The 20600-nt window shown below is 38.5% G+C and overlaps 1 long non-coding RNA gene and 1 pseudogene across 2 annotated transcripts; one reads left to right on the plus strand and one right to left on the minus strand.

Annotated features, from left to right (window-relative positions):
- Window positions 1–1270: 1270 nt before the first annotated feature.
- LOC149186314 (uncharacterized) lies at window positions 1271–19355 on the plus strand. The gene is made up of 2 exons (XR_016255692.1): window positions 1271–1530; window positions 18668–19355. It is a non-coding gene; the product is annotated as an uncharacterized LOC149186314 (long non-coding RNA).
- LOC149186315 (ricin B-like lectin R40G3 pseudogene) lies at window positions 7381–8049 on the minus strand (annotated as a pseudogene). The gene is made up of 2 exons (XR_016256029.1): window positions 7805–8049; window positions 7381–7569 (listed from the first exon to the last, which is right to left on the minus strand). The product of XR_016256029.1 is annotated as a ricin B-like lectin R40G3 pseudogene (transcript).
- Window positions 19356–20600: the final 1245 nt, after the last annotated feature.

Genomic DNA, 20600 nt, shown 5'->3' on the forward strand with positions numbered 1-20600 from the left:
TTTCAGTGATAGAACTCGCAGTAGTGAGAGACCTTTGAAGTATATACATAGTTCTTCAAGAGTCGAGCACGCAGATAAATCCAAGTGCTCCAAGTACTTGAGTTGGCAGAAACTTTCTGGCCGCTTCTGTAGACTCTGACAACCGGTCATAATTAGCTTTCTTAAACTTGTTACTTCTCCAAATCGCTCCGGAAGCTTCTCTAGATGGTCGCACTCAGTCATGTCAAGATGTGTTAAAGTGGAGAAGTTGCAAAACCCATCGGCCCTGTATAATGTAATCACCAGGTTATATTTTATGCCGAGTAATTGCAGAAACAAAAGAAAAGAGAGTCAATCTAGGTTTGGTGTCGAATTGCATTTTGAGTCAATCTAGGTTTGGTGTCGAATTGCATTTTAAATGGTCAAATCTGTGTTTATTTTGAATTTTTCCAGATATTTGCTTGTGGGCAATTATGATTATGAAATGTTTAATATAAAATCGTTTATAGATTATATTCCTTAAAAGAAATCATATAAATTTAAATTTATAAATTATTTGCCTTAAAATTAGTTTAAAATTAAACTGTAATTAAATTATTTTAGTGTAGTTTTAAATAGTAATTAAGTTTTAAACTACAGCTATTTTTCTTAACCTCAAATGCTACAGGAGTGCCAATTTTGGCTCTCATTATGAGTTTTTCCAATCTGTGTTAGTTTAGCTTAGTTCAATTTTAATGCTTGATAATTTGTTTTTTAGTTTACTTTGTTTTAGATTGTATTTTTGTATTTTGCTTTCTTCTTTGTCTAAAGTGTAGAAAGTGTAGAATTCATGTAAACAATTTCTTAATTTGATTATATATTCATTATTCAAATTTAACCCCTGACTACCATTGTCATTGATTATTCACAACTTCTTCACAACTGGGAGGGATGAATAATTTACTTGCCATGAATACCAGCAGTGAATATCAACATTATTTCACAAAAATTACTATTTGTGGTATCCTGCATATTATTTTTTGTTGTTTCTATATATATTTCCCTTCTATTTTATCACTATTTCCATTTTAAACAAAAAAAACTTAGAACATTTTAACAATCTGGAAAATTTGTTGAAAATTTTTACAGCAGGTCTCAAAACAAAGTGTAGCAATGAGACTTGAACCGAATGGTACAACAAAGAATGGAAAATTTGAACAATTATAAGTATAATTTAAAATTAGATGAAACTTGTACAAATAAATTTTAAAAGTCATACATGGCCAGTTTAAAAATAAAAACGTAACAAAAAAATTCCTTGATGGGTGTCACCCGTCAAATTTAACCCCTGGCTCCGCCACGCTCCGCATTCACTTCCTAATTTTTGCATGCAGATCGGATCGAAGCTGGCAATCCTGATAGATCGCCGCGGCAGAGGAATAATGCCCTTGCCAACTCGAAATGGAGGAATTGCCGCATGGCGGGCTGCTCACTCACCTTCCTCCTCGACTCGGCGCCTCCCGCTCTGCAATTCGTCACTCACCTTCCTCCGCTCTGCTGCTCGCCACCCAGGTACACTGGACTAACACACCATACCCAAAAAAATGTCATTTGTTATTGAAGTATCAGGTTTGTTCGGCTGTTTAAATTTCCTCAGTCATATTAACCGCCAGTTTGGAGCCATTAAAACCCTGAATTATTTGTAAAAGTTCAACAGTTTGCATGGAAAAATCAGGAACAGTTTCGGATTATTTTGCAGAATTGCAAATGTCAGTTTTGGATTTATTTCTTTCTTTCTTGTTCTTTTATGGATAAAGTGCTTGAAATCTCCAGGATTTGCCAATCTTCTGTGGGGATCAACAATGTGTATAGATGCAAGGGGGTTTTCCAGTTGAAACATCAGAATTACCGCAGCCAATCCAAATACCAGAATTGCAGCAGACTACTGAACCTTTGTTAATGGCAACAGAGCCAATGTCTGCGGTCCCTAATGATGAAAAAGCACTCGTGCTTTACAAGCCCGTAAATTATGACAGTATGCATTTAGGAGTAGAGTGATAAATTTACCGAGAAGAATAAGAAAATTGGACAAGAAACATTCACACTCCGGCTATGACAGGATTCACTGTAAGCTGCAACTAATATTCTATTTCCTCTACAACTGCTCGTCCACACTTCTTGTTTATTACTATTCACCACGTTCCCTTTTCTCTGAGACTTTATAACAAAAAACATTGTCTCTGCATTTGCACGCTTGTGGCGTTCTGCATAGCCTTCACTTTGACCTCGAAGCTGGGTGGATCTTTCGCCCTCACTGATTGTCATTCTAATCAGTTTTTCTTTGAAAGCACTCGTGCTTTACAAGCCCATAAATCCACCAGTATTTCCAGGTGGTCCAGCCGCTGGATCACCAGATCTTCCTATCAAATGTAACACAAACTCCTTATGGAATCAGAAGGCTTGGCAGATACAGGCCAATTTCCCTGATCTGTTCCGCTTTGCGATAAAATATGAAAAATTCTTGATCTGGAAAATATCTTGAAAAGGAATTTGTGTGGAAATATAATACCTGAATTTCAACGAACAATGGAGCAAAAGATTGGCAGGAATTGCACCGCTGAAATTATTGTTCTCTATATTCCTGTAATAAAAAATAAAGAACATTTCATTACAAATATTATAAACTGATTTTATAATACCAGAATTGCAGCAGACTACTGAACCTTTGTTAATGGCAACAGAGCTAATGTCTGCGGTCCCTCAGAAGAATTATGTTCTGTGATAAAAAATTCATGTCCCCAGACTTCGGAGACATCTTCATTGCACAAAAATAAATTAAATGATAATTGTAAGAATGGCAATAGCGACTATAAATGAGAGGGCACTGTGCAGAAAAAATGAGTTTAAATGGGTTGCATCACTAGTGGAATTAGGATTAGCTGGTAGAGCATCAGGGGATATGGATTGCTTTGGAGGTGAACCTCTGGAACTAGTTGTATAAGATGTGTCTGGGCTGCCAACTGAGGAAAGGCCTAGGGGAGACTGAAGTGGTGTGATATTTGATGGTGCTGGTGCTGGTGCTGATGCTGATGCTGAACTGTTTCTATACTCCAAATCATAACTTGAAACTATAAAGGATGTGAAACAATTAGTCAGAGCATGTTCCTGAAACTCACCATCACAGAAGACATGAAGAAGATATTCAATTAATATATCAATATGCTTTACTCCCCAACAAATATCCGTTTTCTAGAACCAGATTTAACTGGACACTTACAGTTGGCTTCCTTCCACCCTAGTTTCCTGAAGAAAGAAAAAATATCACTCGCACAAAATTGGTCTAACACAGATCTAGCCCCAATATCTAGACTGCTTCAAAATCCTCAAACTAACCAATGATAAGATTTCTTCACTCATCTCAACCTTTGATGAGTCATAGCATTCATTGTCAATACCTCTGTCTTGATATGTCAAGGATTTCCTTAAAGGAGCATAGGATTTCCACCCTGTAGCTTGATAGAAAAAGATAGAGACGAAGTAGGAGCTTCGAAAGAGAGAGCTAGCAACCAAGTAAAGAGGGGCAGTTGAGGGGAGAAATTAGAACGGATGGAGAATAATGAAGCATAAGGCAATAATGGGCAACCTTCTTGATATGTCAACAATTTCTTTAAAGGACCAAAGAATTTTCACCTTGTAGTTTGATGTTCTAAGATATAACTTAGAGGAAGCAGGAGCTTTGAAAGAGAGAGCTAGCAACCAAGTAGGGGGCAGTTGATAGGAAAAGTTAAAATGGAAGGCAAATAGGGAAGCATAGAGCATTAATGGGCAACCTAAAAAGGGATCGCATAAGGCACTAACAAGCAATCTATAAACAGATCTTTTAGGATGAGGCAAGCCACTAGGGAGGGACTTAATAATTGATGTCAATGAATCTGAGCCTAGGCAGAATCCTCATGGTGACAAACAATTTAAACAACGAAAGGGGAGAGTAGAAAACAAATTGAACAATGGAAGGGGAAAGAGCAAGGAAAAGAGTCACAGGAAAAGAGTCGCAGGAAAAAATAATATATGAAATTACGAGTTTTTCCAAATGACATGAAGGAAAAGGACATGAGAAGAAGATAGCCCGCCATTAACCTGCACTAGCATGTCAAGGATCTGATGACTAGAATGTTAAGGAACTTTATATAAAAAAAATTCTTGTAAAATACAAAATGGAACACATACTTTACACACATTAAGGAGGCATTGGACTTGTGCAAAAGGGCGTGGCATAAAATTGAAACAAAAAGAAAAGTCTATGAAGACTAGAATGATATGGCGAAGTCATCAACACTGCCGGAACTTCGACCTTATTTTACTAAAAAGTTATTGACAACACCCTTTCCACAGTGACTTCGAAGTGAAATTGTGCTCAAAGCCCCAAGGAAATATAGTTCCAGCTCACAATTGTTATGATTTTAGTAGAATGTCCCGAGAGTTTTGAAAGTTTACTTATCAATTTTTGACATCAAAACTCAAAAATGCACTAAGCCAATTACAGATCATTTACCAGAAACTAGCCATAGAATTTAATGCAATATCAAGCACAGAAATGTCATTTTCGTTTACAGAAAATCTCTCCGGAGTTAAAAAGCCTGCACATTTTTTCCTTAATAAAAATAAAAAGGATATTCGCTAATATCAAGCCCGTGATGGGCCATCGCCTAAAAAGAACCATAAGGATCAAAAAAAAATAAAAATAAACATAAATTTCGAAACCATCTCTTCATATCCTGAGACTTGTAGAACTCTATCTAGATGATCATTACATTTGGAAAAATGTAAATGCAATAATGCACAACAAACAAATAGGATCATGGCCTGAAAAGAACCATATGTTCCCAAAAACACCTAAATTTTAAAAATTAATTTTTCATCTCGTAAGAGGTATAAAATTCTGTCGAGATAATCATCATCTTTGAAAAAAGATGTAAAGGCAATAATGCATGGCAAACTCTTACCATTAGACAGTGAGCAACAAATCATTAGCTTACTGCATTTCCATCTTATTCATTAAATGGGAATAATGTAAAATTCAATGGATAAGATGGAAATGCAAGTAGCCCATCATTAGCTCACAGCCCCTTGATTGGCTGTTAATGTTTACTAAGAATGCACAGCAAACAAATATGGTTCTAGAAGAAAGAACTTCCATCTCACCCGAACCCGGTTTCCATGAAGTATCCTACTAGTCTACTGCATGCATGCTTGAAATGAGAGGCAGTTTGCTCAGTGGTAAAATGCAGATATGTATGCTAATGACAATTTTACAAATTGATCAGTATAAAAATAAATTGTCCCATCTAAAATGTTAACAAGGATTTGACATCACCTATGTTAACAAGGATTTGACATCACCTATCTTGAATAGTAAGAGCTGAAAGTTGAAGAAAACGATACTTAGAACAGAGAATTTCCTGAGCAATGCACAGGCTTTTTTAGCAAAACTCAGACCAGGGAGAAATCGGTTAATCTTTTAGTAAAACAACAGAGGAATATTACTTTAGCCACATCTCCAAAATGATGTTCAAGATCAGTAAACCTTGCGGAAAAAATTTAGGAGTATTATTTTCATGATTAACTACTTTCAGAAATTCGAGAATTTGTTGTAACCATATACGCCCTTGCTTTGTAAAGAGACAAACCCCCCACTTTTAAGAAAAATCATAAATTAAATTTCATGTCATGTCAGAAAAGCCTCACAATAGTTTGATCACATTAATTCAAAAGCAGATCCCTGTTGTTGGCAGAGAAGCAGAACTAAGGGCCGAGAGGACGAATATAAGCCAAGTGAAGCGCCAAATGAAAAGAAAGAGAAAGCATCATGTACATATTCATGTGAACGCTTCCAAAACAATTTAACTCAAAATTTAACTAGTCGTTTCAGTAATTTAACTCAATTATATTTTCGGGAATATTGCGGAATTCATCTAGCCCCCATATACTGTAAGTCTATCACAAGCTACAAGGGCTTAAAGGAAAAGAGTCAAACAAGAAGTAGCAAAGAGGGTTAGAGTCTAGACCCTACTCTATGTACTTGTATAGCACTTCTCACATTTTGAAAACAAGTTTAGATATGCTATCTCCTAATGAAATGAACAATAGCAACAAACAAATTACACAACTAAAGATGAATTAGGAAAATGAAAGTATGCATGACCCGTATGCCCTCAGTTGTGAAGGTTATCTCCTCATCCAAAGATTTGCATTGAACTCCCTTTAAGTAGGAGAGATTGGATGACTAGATGTGAATAAGGGACCATGTCAACAACTCAATCAAACTAACCTAAGCAGCAAATGGAGGGTTAAGCTAAAAGGAGAGGAAGAGAACAACTGTAGAAACCTCCAAATAGGTGGAGGGTTCATAGAGACAACAAACACCAGCAAGCCCAAGAGAGGAAGGAGATCATGAGATCATTGCAGAGTGTTCAAATCGACAATTTTGGTATTTCCAAGAGTGAGAATAGAGACCGTTGGATAGGCGGCTTTTTTAAAAGAGTCAAATGATAGATTTTGACCGAATGTACATAGTCAAATGGGCCTAACCATAGGTAATTTCCAAAAAGCCCACTCTCTGTAATGCAGGAAAGTGTGGAAGCTGGAAACAGGTGTGGTAGTCTTAAAACAATCTACAATTTGGAGTGCATGCCTAGACCACTAAGTTATAGGAAATCTAATTAAGTGTGTGCCTCAAACAGTATGCTCTAATGGATTAGGGACGTTTGGGGGACTCAAAGGAGGTTCCTCAACTAATACCCTAACAAGTGCATGAGGCCCAAGGTAGATCCTAATAAAAAAGGGAGGGATCCAAGTGGGTTGGCCAAAGCACATGTTATAGCCAGATATACAACCAAGGAAGGCCAAAGATGGATGGAGGACACACCAATGGCACTAGACATCAATTGAGAAACCAGAATCACAAATCTAGACCAAGAAAAGGGACTCAAAAGGATGTTCTTCAACACATAAGAGCCATCACTGAAATGGATAGGAAGACCTCAATGTCATTCTAGGGTGAGCCATGTATACTCGAGCTTTGAACCACTACCAGACAGTAACCTAAAAGCTTCCCAGTCTGCCAGAATCACTTTAGAATTGTGGCCAAAAATTGTTGTTTTTAGTCTTTTGTTTAGCCTACTCTATGCAGTAGCAGTCATTCATCGGCTGGTATATCTAATGTTTGTTCTGCAGGAACTCGAAGATAATGACTGGTATATTGGTTTTATGGAACACAGCTCACAAATTCCAGATTAATACTGACCTGTTTGCCTTTGGAATTGAAATAGGCAAAACAAACATCACATTTGCAGATGACTTTGTTTAAATTCATTCAAGTTTTTGCTTAAAACTTGTGAAATGTCTCTCCCAGAATTTTACTCATTAAATCTGGTTTAACCTGCTTTCATTCAAAGCTTCATTTGTCCCTGATAGTATGACAAAACTGACCTTATCCTTCTTTGCACGTCCATGCCTCAATGCCTGGCCTGTAGCTTTGTTTACAAGGGCAAATGCAGGAAATCCTTCATCGTCCTTGGCCTTCACACTCCATGAAGTATCCATGATCCATTGCTGCGGATCAAAAACATATAATCGACCAATCATTTCACATACGCACAGCAAATACTAATCTCTGTCACAAACCTTGTTTGTGTTTGGGTTGTTTACAAAAACAGAGAGCAAAATTTAATCTCTACCATCAACCAGATTTGGGTCTGGTTCACACATACATACATATAAAAATCTAATCTCTCTCACCAAACTGATTTGGATCTTGTTCAAAGAGAGAAAAAGTGATGTCACCAACCTGGCTTGGGTCTGATTCATTTGCCGAAGCCATGACAACACTGCCATTTCTACCAGCCAAGAAGAAATCAGGATTGGCTTCACAGTATATCTTCACAATCTCTCCTTGAATAGGTTGTGGATACTGACTCCCATGAGGAGCCTGATATGGCTGCTGGGGCTTAGGGTGGTGGTGTCCAAATGGGTTATGCATTCTCTTAGACCTGCACACACAACATTCATAGCCACCTCAAATCTCGGACAATTGAGACTTATAGGAATCCGAATTCAGCATTTTCTTGCTCACATTAGTGTAAATCTCCTTGACCACAATTTGGAATGCAGACAATACATTTCTATTATCCAGAGCCGAGGTCTCAATGAAGAACAACCCCTCTGATTCAGCAAGTTTCTTCCCATCTTCCACAAGAACTTCCCTTATATGAGCTAAATCAGACTTATTCCCCACAAGCATTTTCACGACATTGCCATCAGCATGCACTGCAACATCAAAATTTACATGAGTTTGAAAATGGCTTGCAACATCACATAGATGACAACCAAAAGCCAAAGCCAATTTCAAAGATGCTCTATAAGGCTTCACAACAGTAATTGCTTGCAATGAAAAAGCCAAAGCCAGAGCCAATTTCAAAGATGCTCTACAAGGCATTACACATAAACTGCTTGCAATGTTAGTATCAGAACTAAGGAAGATTCTATCACATCAAACCCAAAGATGATCCACAAGGCATGACACCCAAACATCAATGATCCACAAGGCACAGCACAAAACTACCCATAATATCGGTAGGAGAGTGGTGGAGTGCTATTACTTCAACCCAAAGATAGCTTCAGAGTCTACCCTATCCCCCAATTGTAATAGAAAATTTGTTCCAAATGTTGTTGATGAAGTTCAACCTTTAACCAGTGTCGTGTGAAGGAACCATTCATGTAGAGTGGCTAAATAAATTTCTTGTGATGTTATATGACAAATGGCATTTCTGTTACACATAAGGCATATACATGAATCATGTTTTGCTTAGACAATGCTCTGTTAGTCTAGGGTTATGTGGTTTTTGGTGTATGGACAGTCAGTAAGGATAAATATTTTTAGAGTTTGCATATGGCATTCAAACACCAAATAAGCCTAATTCAGTATCATTTATTTTAAAACGCATAGATGTATTTGGGTCCTATAATGAGCATTTCATCTATATAAAGTGGTGATTGTTAAATGTGTTTTTTTGCAGAATAGTTGCCAGTGTTGAAAGTGTTGCAGTGTAAATGAACACAAATTATCTTCTTTTTTTAATTATATATGATTGAAAAACATGTTGATGTTGGAAATAATACTGAGAGGGGGGGGTGAATCAGTATTATCAAGTTCTTTTAATAAATCTTCCTTATTTATACTTCGAATTATTTTTGCATGTTAGTACCATAAAAATAATGAGCATGAACAAGAAAAACAGATAGTCACACCAAAGAACACCAGATATAAGGTGGAAACCCAATGTGGGTGAAAACCACCTGCTACAATATGTTTCTATCTTCTTTCAAATTAGAAACTCCTTTTACAATGGTTTTGTACTGGTGCAGTCCTTTACCAGTACGCAGGCTGCAACCTGCAGAGACCTACAACTCTGTCTCGTTTTCCAGTCTCTCCTGGAAGGGAGCTACAACCCCCCTACTTCTTTTCTTTCAAGGACCACTTTTCATAAATTTTCAAATTGGATCCATAAACATCAAGAGATCATCAAGTACAAGTAAATCACCCAGTCAACTGCAGTAACCAGATCAATAGTAACAGTAAACTAAACCCAGAACACCTTATCAACAGAGAAAAGTCAGTCAAATAAATGCCTTAATACAAATACGCAGTTTTTCTTTCTCTGGCATGCATTGCTACGCACTTCAGCTTCTGCACCTCTGCGTATACCCGCAGAGATCCTTGAACTGCTCTGCGTATCCACGCACTGTTCCTTCAAATGCGTCGCGTACCTTTACTGTGCCCACGCACCCACTGCTTCTATCGCGTCGCGTACTGCTACTGTGGCCACGCACTCTCAGATGTTATCGCGCCGCGTATCTACGCACCTGCGGCTTCTGTAGCGCCGCGTACTTTCACTGTGCCTCCGCACCTGATCCTCTATCGCGCTGTGTACCCACGCACTGTGCCTTCTTCTGCTCTGCGTACCCACGCAGTGCGCCTTCTTCTACTGTGTGTACCCACGCGCTTGCACTGTTAATCACCTGCATACCTCTGGTTAGGGCTGAATTGGCAGTCCCCCAGTGTGCCACAGATAGTCAGATGCTCAGATCTGATCATGCGCCCGAGAGATCACCCTTCATAGATTCACCTTCAACTTCACTTTTATATAGATCAAGCTTTTAAACCGATAACCCAATATTTCAGATCTTAAGATATTCAATTTGCAAAAGATGCATTAGCCAAGTGATCTCCTTCCCTATTTATAGTTAAGCCCTTATTCACACCATGGGACAAAACCATCAATAACCAATACAAGGGATCCAAACCGGGGCTAAAATAGATCCTATACCACGGGCCAAAACCATAGAATCAAGAACGGCGGGCTAAATACCACGGGCCAAACATAAGAAACCCCACGTGAGTGCGCTTCTCTGCCTTGAAGTGAGTGAACTGGGGGTACGCACCTCATGAACGGGTAACCTGCGGGTATGAACGCACTTCCTGGCCGGCGTACCTGCGGGTATGCACCTTTTGAACTATTCTCCTGCGTACCTCTTAATTTCCAACATTTTGAGAGCCTGATCAGAGCATTGCCACCTGTATGAGTTGCCATCAAGTACAACACATGAATCATAGAGCCATACCAGAAACATAATGCCAACAATCTCCCCCTTTGGACTTGATGGCAACCTCAAAATCTTCAACGTCATTCTCCCCCTTTGACATCAAGGGCAAAGGGTTATGCTCCCCCTAAGAACATGCTCCCCCTGAATATAAACCAGATCTGCAAAGAAGAACCATAATCCACCAAACACCATAAATGACCATGAAAGAGATAGAGACATATTGCAGCAATATTCAGACCAGCATCCATGATGTACTTCCTCCATAATGCCAACAATGCATTATATGCTCCCCCTGAACCTGTGCCATTCGATCTTCGACCAATCCGCAACCCAGCAAGTGTACGCATATACCCCAGATGAACCTTGCGTACAACTGTCAATCAAAAGAGATTCAACAACATGATGATGCATCAATAACCCCTAGCTTTTGCCTGAGGTATTCAAAGGTCTCCCTGGGCAATGGTTTGGTGAGTATATCAGCAACTTGTTCCTTAGAAGGAACATACTCCAACTTGACCTTTTGTTCAAGTACTTGTTCCCGGAGAAAATGATACTTGATCGGTATGTGCTTGGTCTTTGAATGCATGACTGGGTTCTTTGAAATGCTGATTGCACTTGTATTATCACATAAGATGGAGATGGATGGTATACAAGTGACTTGAAAATCCTGCAAGGTCTGCATCATCCAAAGGAGTTGAGTGCAGCAAGATGCAGCAGCAACATATTCCGCTTCAGCTGTAGACAAGGCAATCGAACTCTGTTTCTTGCTGAACCAAGATAATAATCTGGAACCCATAAAGAATGCACCACCACTTGTGCTCTTCCTGTCATCCACACTTCCGGCCCAATCTGCATCTGTATAAGCATGAAGTGTGAGATCTGTATCTCTAGGATACCATAAGCCATAGTTTTGAGTTCCTTGAAGATATTTGAAGATTCTCTTTACTGCCTGAAGATGAGTTTCCTTTGGATTTGCCTGAAATCTTCCAACTATTCCTACTGCATGCATTATGTCTGGTCGGGTACCTGTCAAATAAAGTAGACTTCCAATCATAGATCTGTAGGTTGGTTGATGCACTGCTGTTGATTCATCATTTGCACTGAGGCTACATCCTATGACCATGGGTGTACATACTGGTTTTGCATCTTCCATGCCATATTTCTTCAAAATCTGCTTGAGATACTTGGTTTGAGACAAAAAGATCCCTCCTTCCTTTTGTTGGATTTGCAAACCAAGAAAATATGTCAGTTCTCCCAGCAAGGACATTTCGAATTCTTTCTGCATTACCAAGGCAAAGCTTTGACTCATAGCTTCTTCATTGCTCCCAAAGATATTGTCATCTACATACACAACAAGTATTAGCAATTTGTCGTTTTCAACTTTTATATAAAGATTGCTATCTGCTGATCCTTTTGAAAAACCTTGTTGATGAAGATATTTGTCCAAGCGATAGTACCAAGCCCTTGGAGCTTGTTTGAGACCATAGAGAGCCTTTTTCAATCTGCATACAAGATTTGGATCATTTCCAAGAATGAAACCATCTGGCTGCTCAATGTATACTTCTTCTTCCAAGTCTCCATTCAGAAAGGCTGATTTCACGTCCATTTGAAATACTTTGAAGTTTTGAAAGCTTGAGAGAGCAAGGAACATTCGGATGGCCTCAAGTCTTGCAACAGGAGCAAAGGTTTCTTCAAAATCTATTCCTTCTTGCTGCGCATACCCTTTACAAACAAGTTTGGCCTTGTTTCTAGTTACTTCTCCATTTTCATTCAATTTGTTTTTGAAGACCCATTTTGTCCCTATAACATTCTTATCCTTTGGTCTAGGAACCAGCTCCCAAGTGTTGTTCTTTTCGATCTGCTCAAGTTCTTCATCCATTGCTTTGACCCAACATTCATCTTTGCATGCCTCTTTCACATTTTGTGGTTCAGTGGAAGAGAGTAATGCCAAATAGCTTGAAGCTTCTGCAACTGTTCTTCTTGTTTGTACACCTGCTTCTTTCTGCCCCAAAATCTGAGATTCTGGATGATTCTTCTGAACATATCTGGATGGAGTCTTCTCTTCTATCCTTATCTGCTCCTCTGGTTCTTCTTGAGGTTCTTCTTCTTCATCATTCTGTCTTTGAGGGTAGTCTTCATCTTCTTCGATATCTTCATGATTTACTTGCCTAGGAATGTATCCCTTCTCATCAACCACTACATCAATGTTGTCAACAATTCTTCCAAGTCTTTTATTGTAGCACTTGTATGCTTTGCTGTGTGGAGAATAACCAAGAAGAATGCCTTCATCTGCTCTAGGTTCAAGTTTGCCAAGTTGCTCATTAGTATTCTTAATATAGCATTTGCTCCCAAAGATTTTGAAGTGCTTTACCGAAGGAGTCTCACCATACCAGAGCTCATGAGGAGTTTGAGTGTTGTTCACCCGGACATTTGTTTTGTTGAGAATAACAACCGCAGCATATGCAGCTTCACCCCAGAAAGTTGTGGGAGTTCCAGACTCATCAAGCATAGCACGAGCCATTTGTTGGACTGTTCTGTTCATTCTTTCCACTACTCCATTTCGCTGAGGAGTTCTAGCTGTATAGAATTCTCTTCTTATCCCATGTTCTTCACAGAAATCGAAAAATTCATTTGAGGTAAACTCCCCACCTCTGTCGGATCTGAGGCACTTAATTTTGTATCCTGATTCATTTTCAACCAAGGCTTTAAAGGATTTGAATTTTTCGAATGCTTCATCTTTGTGCTTCATAAGTCCTAACCAGACAAACCTGGAGAAATCGTCAATGAATAATATCAAGTATTCTTCTCCCCAAGGTGTCCTTTTCCTGAATGGTCCACATACATCTGTATGTACAAGCTCAAGAGGCATGTTAGCTGATCCTTCCTTCTCTGGAAAGTTAGTTCTGGTTTGCTTTCCAAACTGACATGATTTGCATATGGTGTTGTCTGGAATTTTGATATCTGGAAGACCGCGAACTGCCTGATATTTGCATGCTTTCCTTATTTGTGAAAAGCTTAGATGCCCCAACCTCCGGTGCCATAACCAGTGTTCATCATCCTTGCTTAGATAGCATTGTTGTTGTCCTTCTTCAAATATGTATAGATTATTTGGAGTTCTTTTACCTTTGATCACCGTTTTACCTGTATCAAGATCACGAACAAGACATCCATTTGATCTAAATATCACTTCGGTTCCTTAATCACACATCTGGCTGACACTCAGAAGATTATGCTTCAATCCATCAACATACAAAATATTTCCAGCTTTGACCTTTTCTTTTAACTGAGCAGTGCCTTTTCCTTTTATAGCTGCAGGAGTATCATTTCCAAAAGAAACTTTCTTTCCCTTTTCTAAAGCAGAATATGATTCAAGTTTTTCTTTATCACCTGTCATATGCTTCGAACATCCACTGTCAATGTACCATAGATTTTCCTGTCCCTCTGCACAAAATGCTATCCCACATCTTTCTGTTTATGGTTCCTTTATTCTCCATGTTTTGGTGCTTGAGGCTTGTTCCTTTGTCTGCTGAAACCTGCTCCTGCATTCAGAATCTTCATGACCAAAGTTATTGCAAATAGAACATTCAACTTCATTTTCAAGAACCGAAAAGTTGTTATAGGTCCTTTTTGTAATCTCGGTCATACTTCTTTGTTTTTGAGCTTCTCTAGTCATGATCGTTTTATATGCAACACATTGAGCTGCTTTGTGACCAAAGTTATGGCAAGAGAAGCATTGTCCATTGAAGAAACTTCTGCGGTTATCAAATCTTCCGGCCAAACGATTGTAATTTCTATTGTCATTCATTCTTGAAACAAATTGAGAGGATTTTACCTGTGGCTGGTTGTAGCTTTTGTTCATCCTTAAGACGGATTGCCCCTGGTTTACCTGATAGTCTTTGTTTGTAATTGGTCCCTGCTTTACCTGGTGATCTCCATTGTGCTTTTGCTCATTCCTTCTTGCTGCATCAAGATAACTCTTTGAGGTGGATGCTTGAGAAGTTTCTCCATTATACCCCAGACCTGTCTTGTTTAGTGGAGAACGTTGTACATTGATGATCTCATCCAGAGTTTCAGATCCTTTGACAAACTTAAGATTAATAGCCTTTGTTTTCTCAATCTCTTTTCTAAGACCAACAATTTCACCTTCTAACTTTTCAAGATATTTTTCTTTTTCATCAATCTGAAATTGTAGAGTATCAATGATCATATTCTTTTCTTCTATACATGTCTTGAGTCTAGAAATTTCTTCATGAAAGCTATCCACATCTATAGCATCCATGTAATCATCATCTTCAAATGCCATTAAAAGTTTATAGTCATTACCTCGTTCATTTTCATCACTATTTGATAGACCATCACTATCTTCATGAGTGTAGTAGTTTTTCTTATTTGCATTCTGTTTCTTGCTCCATCTAGCAGGTTCCTTTCCTTTGTCAATCTTATCCTTATGAGGACATTTCGCAGCATAATGACCTACTCTTCCACAAGCAAAACATTTGAAAGGTAACTTACCTCTGAACCTTCCAGTACCCCGTTGAAGATTTCTGACAAAATTTGATTCTTCTTCTTCTTCTGGCACGTGACTTGCTTCATAGTAGTCTCCTTTGCCTGAAGCCTTGAAAGCAGCTTCTCTCCTGTCTGATGGACCTCCCTTTCTCATTTCATAAGCAGTTATAATTCCGTGTAGCTGAGACATAGTAAGAATTCGTAGATTTTCCTTTTCTTCTATTGCAGACACTTTAGATTCAAACTTGGGGGACAATGATCTTAAAACTTTTTCAACCACAATAGCCTCTTTTATTTCTTCACCCAAGTTTTTCATGCAATTAACAATCTCGTCTACCCGAAGAAAATAGTTAGCCACACTTTCATCATTATACATTCTGAGATTCTCATACTGAATCCTGAGGGTTTGAAGTTTAGCACGCTTTACCTGTTCATCTCCTTCGTAGCTCAAGACAATCTTGTCCCATATTTCCTTTGCGGATTTATATTGCATAACCTTTACGAATTCTGTTTGAGATAAGCATCCTAGCAGAGTATTGACTGCTTTATCATTTGTTTCATATTTCTTCTTCTCGGCCGAATCTGTAGGAGTAGCTGAAGGAAAAGTGTAGCCTGTATCTATAATATCCCAAACTTCTGTACCAAGAGATTGAAGATAGGTAGTAACTCTTACCTTCCAATAATTGAAGTTTGTCCCATCAAAGATTGGTGGCCTGATTGATGCTTCCCTCTCGTAGTTGCTCATGATGAATGATCTTCCTTCAAGCGATCAAGCTTCTCTGAAGGACCTGCTCTGATACCAATTGTTGGAAATAATACTGAGAGGGGGGGGTGAATCAGTATTATCAAGTTCTTTTAATAAATCTTCCTTATTTATACTTCGAATTATTTTTGCATGTCAGTACCATAAAAATAATGAGCATGAACAAGAAAAACAGATAGTCACACCAAAGAACACCAGATATAAGGTGGAAACCCAATGTGGGTGAAAACCACCTGCTGCAATATGTCTCTATCTTCTTTCAAATTAGAAACTCCTTTTACAATGGTTTTGTACTGGTGCAATCCTTTACCAGTACGCAGGCTGCAACCTGCAGAGAGCTACAACTCTCTCTCGTTTTCCAGTCTCTCCTGGAAGGGAGCTACAACCCCCCTACTTCTTTTCTTTCAAGGACCACTTTTCATAAATTTTCAAACTGGATCCATAAACATCAAGAGATCATCAAGTACAAGTAAATCACCCAGTCAACTGCAGTAACCAGATCAATAGTAACAGTAAACTAAACCCAGAACACCTTATCAACAGAGAAAAGTCAGTCAAATAAATGCCTTAATACAGATACGCAGTTTTTCTTTCTCTGGCATGCGTTGCTACGCACTTCAGCTTCTGCACCTCTGCGTATACCCGCAGAGATCCTTGAACTGCTCTGCGTATCCACGCACTGTTCCTTTAAATGCGTCGCGTACCTTTACTGTGCCCACGCACCCACTGCTTCTATCGCGCCGCGTACTGCTACTGTGGCCACGCACTCTCAGATGCTATCGTGCCGCGTACTGCTACTGTGGCCACGCACTCTCAGATGCTATCGCGCCGCGTATCTACGCACCTGCGGCTTCTGTAGCGCCGCGTACTTTCACTGTGCCTCCGCACCTGATCCTCTGTCGCGCTGCGTACCCACGCACTGCGCCTTCTTCTGCTCTGCGTACCCACGCAGTGCGCCTTCTTCTGCTGTGCGTACCCACGCACTTGCACTGTTAATCACCTGCGTACCTCTGGTTAGGGCCGAATTGGCAGTCCCCCAGTGTGCCACAGATAGTCAGATGCCCAGATCTGATCATGCGCCCGAGAGATCACCCTTCATAGATTCACCTTCAACTTCACTTTTATATAGATCAAGCTTTTAAACCGATAACCCAATATTTCAGATCTTAAGATATTCAATTTGCAAAAGATGCATTAGCCAAGTGATCTCCTTCCCTATTTATAGTTAAGCCCTTATTCACACCATGGGACAAAACCATCAATAACCAATACAAGGGATCCAAACCGGGGCTAAAATAGATCCTATACCACGGGCCAAAACCATAGAATCAAGAACGGCGGGCTAAATACCAGGGTCAAACATAAGAAACCCCACGTGAGCGCGCTTCTTTGCCTTGAAGTGAGTGAACTGGAGGTACGCACCTCATGAATGGGTAACCTGCGGGTATGAACGCACTTCCTGGCCGGCGTACCTGCGGGTACGCACCTTTTGAACTATTCCCCTGCGTACCTCTTAATTTCCAACATTTTGAGAGCCTGATCAGAGCATTGCCACCTGTATGAGTTACCATCAAGTACAACACATGAATCATAGAGCCATACCAGAAACATAATGCCAACATGTAGAGTGGCTAAATAAATTTCTTATGATGTTATATGACAAATGGAATTTCTGTCACACATAAGGCATATACATGAATCATGTTTTGCTTAGACAATGCTCTGTTAGTTTAGGGTTATGTGGTTTTTGGTGTATGGACAGTCAGTAAGGATAAATATTTTTAGAGTTTGCATATGGCATTCAAACACCAAATAAGCCTAATTCAGTATCATTTATTTTAAAACGCATAGATGTATTTGGGTCCTATAATGAGCATTTCATCTATATAAAGTGGTGATTGTTAAATGTGTTTTTTTGCAGAATAGTTGCCAGTGTTGAAAGTGTTGCAGTGTAAATGAACACAAATTATCTTCTTTTTTTAATTATATATGATTGAAAAACATGTTGAGTATTAGGAAATAGATAATTGTCTACTTGTTTAACATGAATTTATTGTTATCTTATTTTTCATGTTCTTGAAGTGTAAAAAATGGTGCAAAAGTGGCGTTTATGATGATCCACAAGGCATGACACCCAAACATCAATGATCCACAAGGCACAGCACAAAACTGCCCTTAATATCGGTAGGAGAGTGGTGGAGTGCTATTACTTCAACCCAAAGATAGCTTCAGAGTCTACCCTATCCCCCAATTGTAATAGAAAATTTGTTCCAAATGTTGTTGATGAAGTTCAACCTTTAACCAGTGTCGTGTGAAGGAACCATTCATGTAGAGTGGCTAAATAAATTTCTTGTGATGTTATATGACAAATGGCATTTCTGTCACACATAAGGCATATACATGAATCATGTTTTGCTTAGACAATGCTCTGTTAGTCTAGGGTTATGTGGTTTTTGGTGTATGGACAGTCAGTAAGGATAAATATTTTTAGAGTTTGCATATGGCATTCAAACACCAAATAAGCCTAATTTAGTATCATTTATTTTAAAACGCATAGATGTATTTGGGTCCTATAATGAGCATTTCATCAATATAAAGTGGTGATTGTTAAATGTGTTTTTTTGCAGAATAGTCGCCAGTGTTGAAAGTGTTGCAGTGTAAATGAACACAAATTATCTTCTTTTTTTAATTATATATGATTGAAAAACATGTTGAGTATTAAAAAATAGATAATTGTCTACTTGTTTAACATGAATTTATTGTTATCTTATTTTTCAGGTTCTTGAAGTGTAAAAAATGGTGCAAAAGTGGCGTTTATGCATTGAAGTGTCCTGCTTTCCAAATCCAGGTCAAGCAGTTATTAAATTCGTCCTTTACAATATGGCAACAAATCATTTATTTCATGGAAAAAGAGAAGTGCCTGGAATGACGACAAACAATGATGCATATTACATTGCCCTTGTTGAAGGGTTAAAAGAGGCAAAACAACATGATGTCAATGATATTGAAGTCTTCACCAACTCGGAGTTGATAAGTAATCAGATGAAAGGCATCTATTGGGTTCGGAAGGACAATTTAAAACCTCTTCATAAGGAAGCAATAAATTGGAGTTTTCAATTTCAACATTTTACCATCAATCGCTCTGCAGATACTGAAAAGATGTCCACTGATATAATGTCTAGAGCATTTTTAAGCACATATGTAGATGTCAAATATGACATGGGATCACCATCCACTGCAATAGAAATCATTGATCACCATCAATATAAATCCCATTGTGCGAATGGGTTGTTGTTATCATTTTTCTGGGGTCTATCATAGCATGGTTCCTTCACTAAAGAAGAACCTATTAATGTTTTATTTTTCCCCAACATGCAATTATTATAGTTTTTTGTATGGGAGACAAATTTATGCACAAATGTAATATATTCCATGTACATGGACAAATGTATTTTTAGAAAAGTAACTGGTTCATGGTTTTGTGATTATCATCAATACATTATGATGTTGTCTGATACTTCCAAACACCTTCTCAGATCTTTGTTTCTGGAGTGATATTGAGATGCTATGTGATTTGTTGGTTGTTGATCAGTGATGAAAGGTTTCTTTACTATGTTTATAAGCAATTTATTCTTAATAACACTTATTTCTCAATCACCCAGTCACTCTTCCCATCTCCCCCTTAGATTTCATCCCAATAGTTTTCCCAGATCACAACTCTATTTTGGCTTGACTTCTCTGTATTTCAGATCTTGTGCTTGTGGATTTATCATGATATTAAGGACCTAGTCTTTTTAAATCAAAGCAAATCTTGCTCATGCTCAGTGTGTCATAAGTAAGGAAATGTCAATATTTCTCCAAGAAATCAAATCCATCATGATGGTCTACTATGCTAAATCTCCCATGTGACCACTCCACTTCCTCCAAATCTTGCACTAGTTTTTCCTCTATAAAGGGATTCTTAGATAAAAACTAGAAAATATGCAGTTGGTGTTCTGGTTGTTCTTGTAAGAGAGCTAAGAGGATTACTTGCAGTTAGTGAAACCTCTGCAATCCCTCTAATAGTCAACCGTTTAAGATTGGGTTCATCTTCAGCTAAATGCAAGGACAATTTATTTATGTTTTGTTATCATTGTGTTGCAGTGGAAGTGACAAAATTGTAAATAGTTTGTTGAGATTGCCATCATTAATGCCTTGTCTTTATAATCTTCTCACATCTAGTACTCCTAAAGCAAAAAAGAAAGCTCGTTCTCTTCTTATAATCCTTCACAGTTGGGACTCTTCAAGAACTACTCAAACAATTCTCCTGCCCGAGACTGGCAATTCAGTCACTTCAGCAAACTAGTGAAGCAGCTGCCAGTTTTCCACCAATTCATGTAGGGGCCTGGCTTTTACTTGTACATATATTCTTTGGCAAACAAGAATCAAAATAAATGTAAATATCTCTGTTATACGATAGGATTTTGTTTTGTACAGTATTTAATCAATCATAAAGGAGATGGACGACATAGAAATTCGGGGTGTCCAACTCACCTCTGTAATTTACCCTTCTAGGAGATGCCTAATCGCTCCCACATGGTCATTGTGGCTTGATGTACCTTTGGGTCCCATTGACCTTATTTGATCATTTGTGTAATTGATATAAAATTTCTATCTTATCAAACATGTATATTTGAGTTGGACTAACTTAATTGATATGTGCCCACTTTTG

This window comes from Pinus tabuliformis, chromosome 3_1 (assembly GCF_031772625.1).
Source record: "Pinus tabuliformis cultivar Carrire ecotype Pingquan chromosome 3_1, CPIR1, whole genome shotgun sequence".
Classification (NCBI taxonomy): Eukaryota; Viridiplantae; Streptophyta; class Pinopsida; order Pinales; family Pinaceae; genus Pinus; species Pinus tabuliformis.